Source organism: Protopterus annectens, chromosome 5.part1, assembly GCF_019279795.1.
Source record: "Protopterus annectens isolate FY-2018-M chromosome 5.part1, PAN1.0, whole genome shotgun sequence".
NCBI classification, from domain to species: domain Eukaryota; kingdom Metazoa; phylum Chordata; order Ceratodontiformes; family Protopteridae; genus Protopterus; species Protopterus annectens.
The window spans coordinates 812,481,450-812,487,135 of NC_056736.1; the positions used below are offsets into that span (position 1 = coordinate 812,481,450).

The 5,686-nt window shown below is 38.4% G+C and overlaps 1 pseudogene; it reads left to right on the forward strand.

Annotated features, from left to right (window-relative positions):
• Window positions 1-5,270: 5,270 nt before the first annotated feature.
• LOC122803680 lies at window positions 5,271-5,398 on the forward strand (annotated as a pseudogene).
• The last annotated feature ends 288 nt before the right edge of the window (window positions 5,399-5,686 follow it).

Here is a 5,686-nt window from a genome sequence, read left to right on the forward strand (position 1 = left end):
GACAGTGGTCACTAGAGACCAGTTTCTCAACGGTAATAGGTTGACATTGTTTTCATCACCTGCATTTTAGGTGTCACTTTCTGCATTAACCACTTTGGTGCCAAAGCCTTCCTCAGCTCTGATTTCAACTTTGGTACCAAGGGCTACTTAGATCCCTTTGACAACTGACTCCTGTAGTATCAAAGTCTTCTGAGTCATTGACTCTCACTGTGCTGTAACCTTTTTGTCAATAACCTAGTGACAGGACCACCATGAGGCAGTCCTTCTAGGCTTAATGGGGCTGTAGATCAGTGTGTTTGATATATCTTTAAGAAGCTTTCTAGTGAGTCAACACATGCATATAAGTACTGAGCATGTGCAAGCAAGAGTGCCGTTTTGAGTGAGCAGCCAGGGTGAGAGGATGCAAGTATGTAATCAGTCAGTTAGACAGTTTAAGTTTAATGTTCCTGCCATCCATCCTGATGTATTTGTATACAATAAACTACTTAAACACCCAAACCTCAACATCTTCTTAATGCACATAAGAAGAGTGACATGGTGTCAGAATGGGATCCAGAGTTTCAGCCATGAAGTAACCGGTTAATGTTGGAGAAATATACGGGAGTGGATCATCCCTACTGCTGAAATGACTTGAAACAGGTCAGAATCAAATTCCAGGTATTAAAACTTGCTTAAATGATCTCTTTCACTACAAATATAAAACACAGCACTCACAGCACTCAGACAAAATTTCTTATTAAACAAAATGTCTAAACTGAGAAATATTGATAAAAATATTTGAAATAATTGCAGAAATGTTTGAAACAATATCTGAATCACATAAAATTTACAAAAAAGGGGAAACAACCATATTTTTTCACCATGTGTTACTTTTTCATATTAACTAAAGCTATTCAAAGAATTCAAAGTATGCAAAGTGTTTGCAAGTGTGTGCAGTATTACAAAGTAGAGTCATTTCAAAGAATATTTTGCAAAGTACAGTCATTTCAAAGAATATTTTGCAAAGTACAGTTATTTCAAGGTATATTTCACAGAGTGCAGTATTTTGAAGAGTTTTTTAGGCATGTGAATATTATTGTACGTAGTTGGTGTGTGTGAATGTCCGTACATAATTACAAGGGCCATTTTGCATTGTGCTTTGCTATAATCTGTGGGGATGGCAGAAGGTTTTTGCAGACCCCCTTTTGCTTGTGTTTGATAGCAATATTTCAGAAACTTGGAAAGTATTTGAGTAGAAATACAATATTTTCATACAGGCTGCTATTTCTGGCAAAGATTCATGTAGAAATGCATTTATTCTGCTTAATTTAGCTGGTTCAGAGGCCATTTAAAGAGAGCATTCATTTGTGTATGCAACTGCTGTGTTGGCAGGTGAGGGGGAAGACCGCCATATAGTTCATAGCTTCATAGGTATTTACTAGGATAATGACCACAAGGGCCTTTTTAAGCCTAGCCATGCATCCCAACTCTCTGACAAGTTCTGACAACCCTGATAAGTGTAAGCATGGGCCTGGGAGATGAGTCATTTACAGGTTATCTGTTTGCATTAGAGACATAGGTGCCAAACCAGGGATGAATTTCCGGTTTCCCATCCAAATGTCCAAGTTGCACTTGAATGGGGTTAGGGAGGAACTCCGCTTCACATGGATGGGGAGCCTGCTCCACAGATGGGGTAGTCTCTGGGATGCATACCTATCCGTCCAGCAGGTCCTATTTATATCACAGGCAAGATTTAAGTCTTTAGAATGGGTAATTCTGGTACTGTTTGTTTTGTGGATATGCAGGAGGTCCATTAGAGTGACTACTGTCATTACTAAGTTGAAGTGTTATTTTTCAGCCATGGTAGTCCACACAGAGTTATTTCTGACAATGTTGCACAGTTTACTAGTCAGCAGTTCAAGAGATTTGCAGAAGAGGGGGACTTTGTTCATATTACAAGTAGTCCTGAATGCCCTCAAACAGCTTGATTGGACATGCAGTTCAAAGAGCAAAACAGCTATTAGAGAAATCCATGTGACAATACCGATGTTTTTCTCAACTTGTTATATCTCAGAATCATTCCTCATGATAAACATCTTGGTTTACCTGCTCAGACACTTACATCAACACAAACCAAAACAACACTACCCAGCAGCAGTAAGTTTTTGTTTTTTTTTTGGACAACAAAGCAGTTAAAGCCAAACTGTTGTAGAAGAATTAGTCTCAGAAGTCTTACTATGATAAAACCAGCAAACCGCTCAGTTCATTGAAAAAAAAGGAGAGTTAGTGAGGATGCAGATGTCAAAAGGTTTTGATCACATAGGATTTGTAAAAGGTTTGTGTAAAAGCCAGGATGGTACATTGTGGAATCACAATGAATGCAATTCAGATGAAATCGGAAGCATTTGTTATCAGTGTCTGAACCAGTGTTACAGCATCTTGCCTGTGACAAAAAAATCATGTTCTTAGAGTGACTTATCCAATGTTCCTGTTCCAGAGAACATTCCAATAGCAATCCCCATTCATGAGAAAATCCCTGAGACTCCTCAGGCAGAACATACTCCAGTGACTGTCCTTGTTGTAAACCCAGTCCTACTATGTTACGAGATAAGGTCTCATCTTGAAACCTACTTCCAGATACATGGTAACTTGGACATGACTGTTGTTTTTCTTTACTAGTGTCTCTATAATTGCATGCCTACTCAAATGTCATTGTTTATATGAGACAGTTCAGTAAAGAGGGAGAATGTGAGGGAGAATGTAGATCAGTGTGTGTGATATACATTTAGGAAGCTTCTAGTGAGTCAGCACATGCATATAAGTACTGAGCACGTGCAAGCAAGAGTGCCATTTTGAGTGGGCAGCCAGAGTGAAAGCATGCAGGTATGTTGTCAGTCACTTAGTTAGATAGATTGTTTAACTTTAATGTTCCTGCTATCCATCCTGATGTATTTGTATACAATAAACTACTTAAATGAAGACCCAAGCCTCAACGTCTTCTTAATGCACGTAAGAAGAGTGACAGGGACCACAATATTCTTGATAATATTAATCAGGTATTATATGCTGGTTCTTCCATGAGCACTCAAAAGCTCTTTGCAATCCAAATTCACACCACTGGTACACAGTAAAGCAACTGGTACGCATATGGCAAGTTTGCGAAGATCATTTTCATTCTGAGCTTTCTTTTTGCCTATTTCTTTCTTGGGTTCATGTACTTGGTCAATACTCAATAGTACAAAGCATCAGAGTATGCTATGGGACTGCAGATCAAAAGAACCATCAAACATCTTTGAGAACACATATTAGTGATATAAATAAGACACTCATGTCAGCAAATGTTTTTCTTAATGGTGTTTTAGCTGGCATGATTGCATTGCAGCAGGGCTATGGAATATGTCCTTAACTTGCTGTTTTATGTTCTTAGAGTATATACATATATATATATATTATTATTTGTCTCCTTGTAATTTAGTATCTGTGGAGCTTTTCTCCCCGGGCCTCTACTGAAAATGGACATATATCCAGCTAGACTAGCCCGGTTAACAAATGTAAAATAAAAAAATAAATAATATATATATATATATATATATATGGGTCCTCTTCAAATTACCGAAACGTCAGTTTGCCGACACGCGGAAGAGGAACGCGAAAGGACCGACAATGCAGTTGACCGACATGCTGAAATCCCGACAGCTGGAAGACCGACAAGGGGAACGTGTAAGCGCAACTTGGTAAGTATGCGATAGTGAGGGATTTTGGATTAGGGAGCGGACAGGTAAGTGTGCAATAGTGAGGGATTTAGGGTTAGGGTGTGTGAAAGGTGAGTGTGCGGTAGTGTCGGAGTTAGGGTTTGGGTAATGTAAGTGTGTGTTAGTGACGGGTTTATGTTTTAGGGTGGGTTAAGTAAGTTAGGAATAGGGTGCAGGTAGGGTAAGTGTCTGGTACTGTCGGACCTTAGGGTTAGGTGGGTTAAGTGAGTTAGGGTTAGGGTGCAGGTAGGGTAAGTGTGCGGTAGTGTCGGACCTTAGGGTTAGGGGTGGGTTAAGTGAGTTAGGGTTAGGGTGCAGGTAGGGTAAGTGTGCGGTATTGTCGGACCTTAGGGTTAGGGGTGGGTTAAGTGAGTTAGGGTTAGGGTGCAGGTAGGGTAAGTGTGCGGTAGTGTTGGACCTTAGGGTTAGGGTTTGGGTTAGGGCTAGTGGATATGTAATGTAGTGTAATGTGTTGTTTACGTTTAGTGTGTCGGTGTAATGGTGTTCGGTGTTTTGCGTTGTCGGTATTGTGTGTTGTCGGTTATTTGGTGTCGGTGGTTTGTGTGTCGGCGAACTGGCGTGTCAATGTTCTAAAGTAGACCCATATATATATATATATATATATATATATATATATATATATATATATATATATATATATATTGCAAGGGGCTTACTCCCTGCAAAAAATTTGTTTTGGAATTTGTTTTACATCATTTTAGATTCAATCAGTAATGGTCACCCTTGCTTTGTTAACTCTTTTGAGTGCTCAGTAGTTCATGTTACATCCACCATGGAACATACTACCACCTATCAAATGAAACATAAATCCACTTCAACGGTTATGATTAAGGCAATATATCAGCAAATGAAAATCCTGTCATTCTGCAGTGATGGGTAAAAAGATCAAAACAGACTGTAGCATAAGAGTATGATGTATAAGTGCAGACTGGTGAACTAAAACAGTTATAACAGAAAAGGTAAGTGATGTTATACATATTTTGCAATCAGTCATGCACCAAAAGGTATACTGTTTCCTCTGTCTTGTATTGTGTTTTTCAAAAGACCAGCACATCAGACTTTTCCTATTTATATATTGATTTATATAACTATTCATTCTCTTATTTGATTATTCATTAATTTGCTCTTTCAACCACAGTTATGTGAACTTTAGGCACTGTGTATAAATATAAACTATGGAGATTTAGTGGAAGTTCCTTAAAAACTAGACTTTAGCAGTGATGAGGATTATGGTCAGAATGAAAGCTTAGAGAATGTTATACACTTTGGCTACCCATCACTGCAACAGTTTCTGGTTTTGGAAGTATTATTTCAGCTATATATATTACTGGAATATCACATTGTGTAAAATGTGAACCACACAAAGCTAGAGTCAAAAATATACCTTTTCTGATTTTGAAACATCAAAAAGGTCCAGTATGCTGTAATCTTAGTAATGTTTTGCTCAAAACTAATTTGCAGCTCTGCAGCAACTTTATTTTACGTAAAATTAAAAAAATAAATAAATAAATAAAAACCACACTTACCTGGCAGGAGGTATACCATGATCAAGGAAGGTGATTTTCACAGGGTGAGGTCCTTCCATTGTACTTCAGCTGGGTTGACCACTGTGATTTTCCTAAATTTGGTAAACTCAATTTTTTTCCACTTCAGTATAAACTAGAGTTCATCCCTGATGCGTTTTTAAAATTAATCCTTGACAACTGGATGGGAAATCATAGATTTATACTCTCTCTGACCCTACGGACAGAGGCCATCATTAAGAAAAAATGTATCCTAACTGACAGCCTGCCCTACAAATCCTTAGTGACTTCCCTACTAACATGCCCATCTCCATATAGAAGCCCATGATACTTAGGGACCCTAATGGTTTAGAGTACGGGCTATGCTTGTAAGGACTCTAGTTGTTGTTAGCCCGGTAGTAACCTATGAAT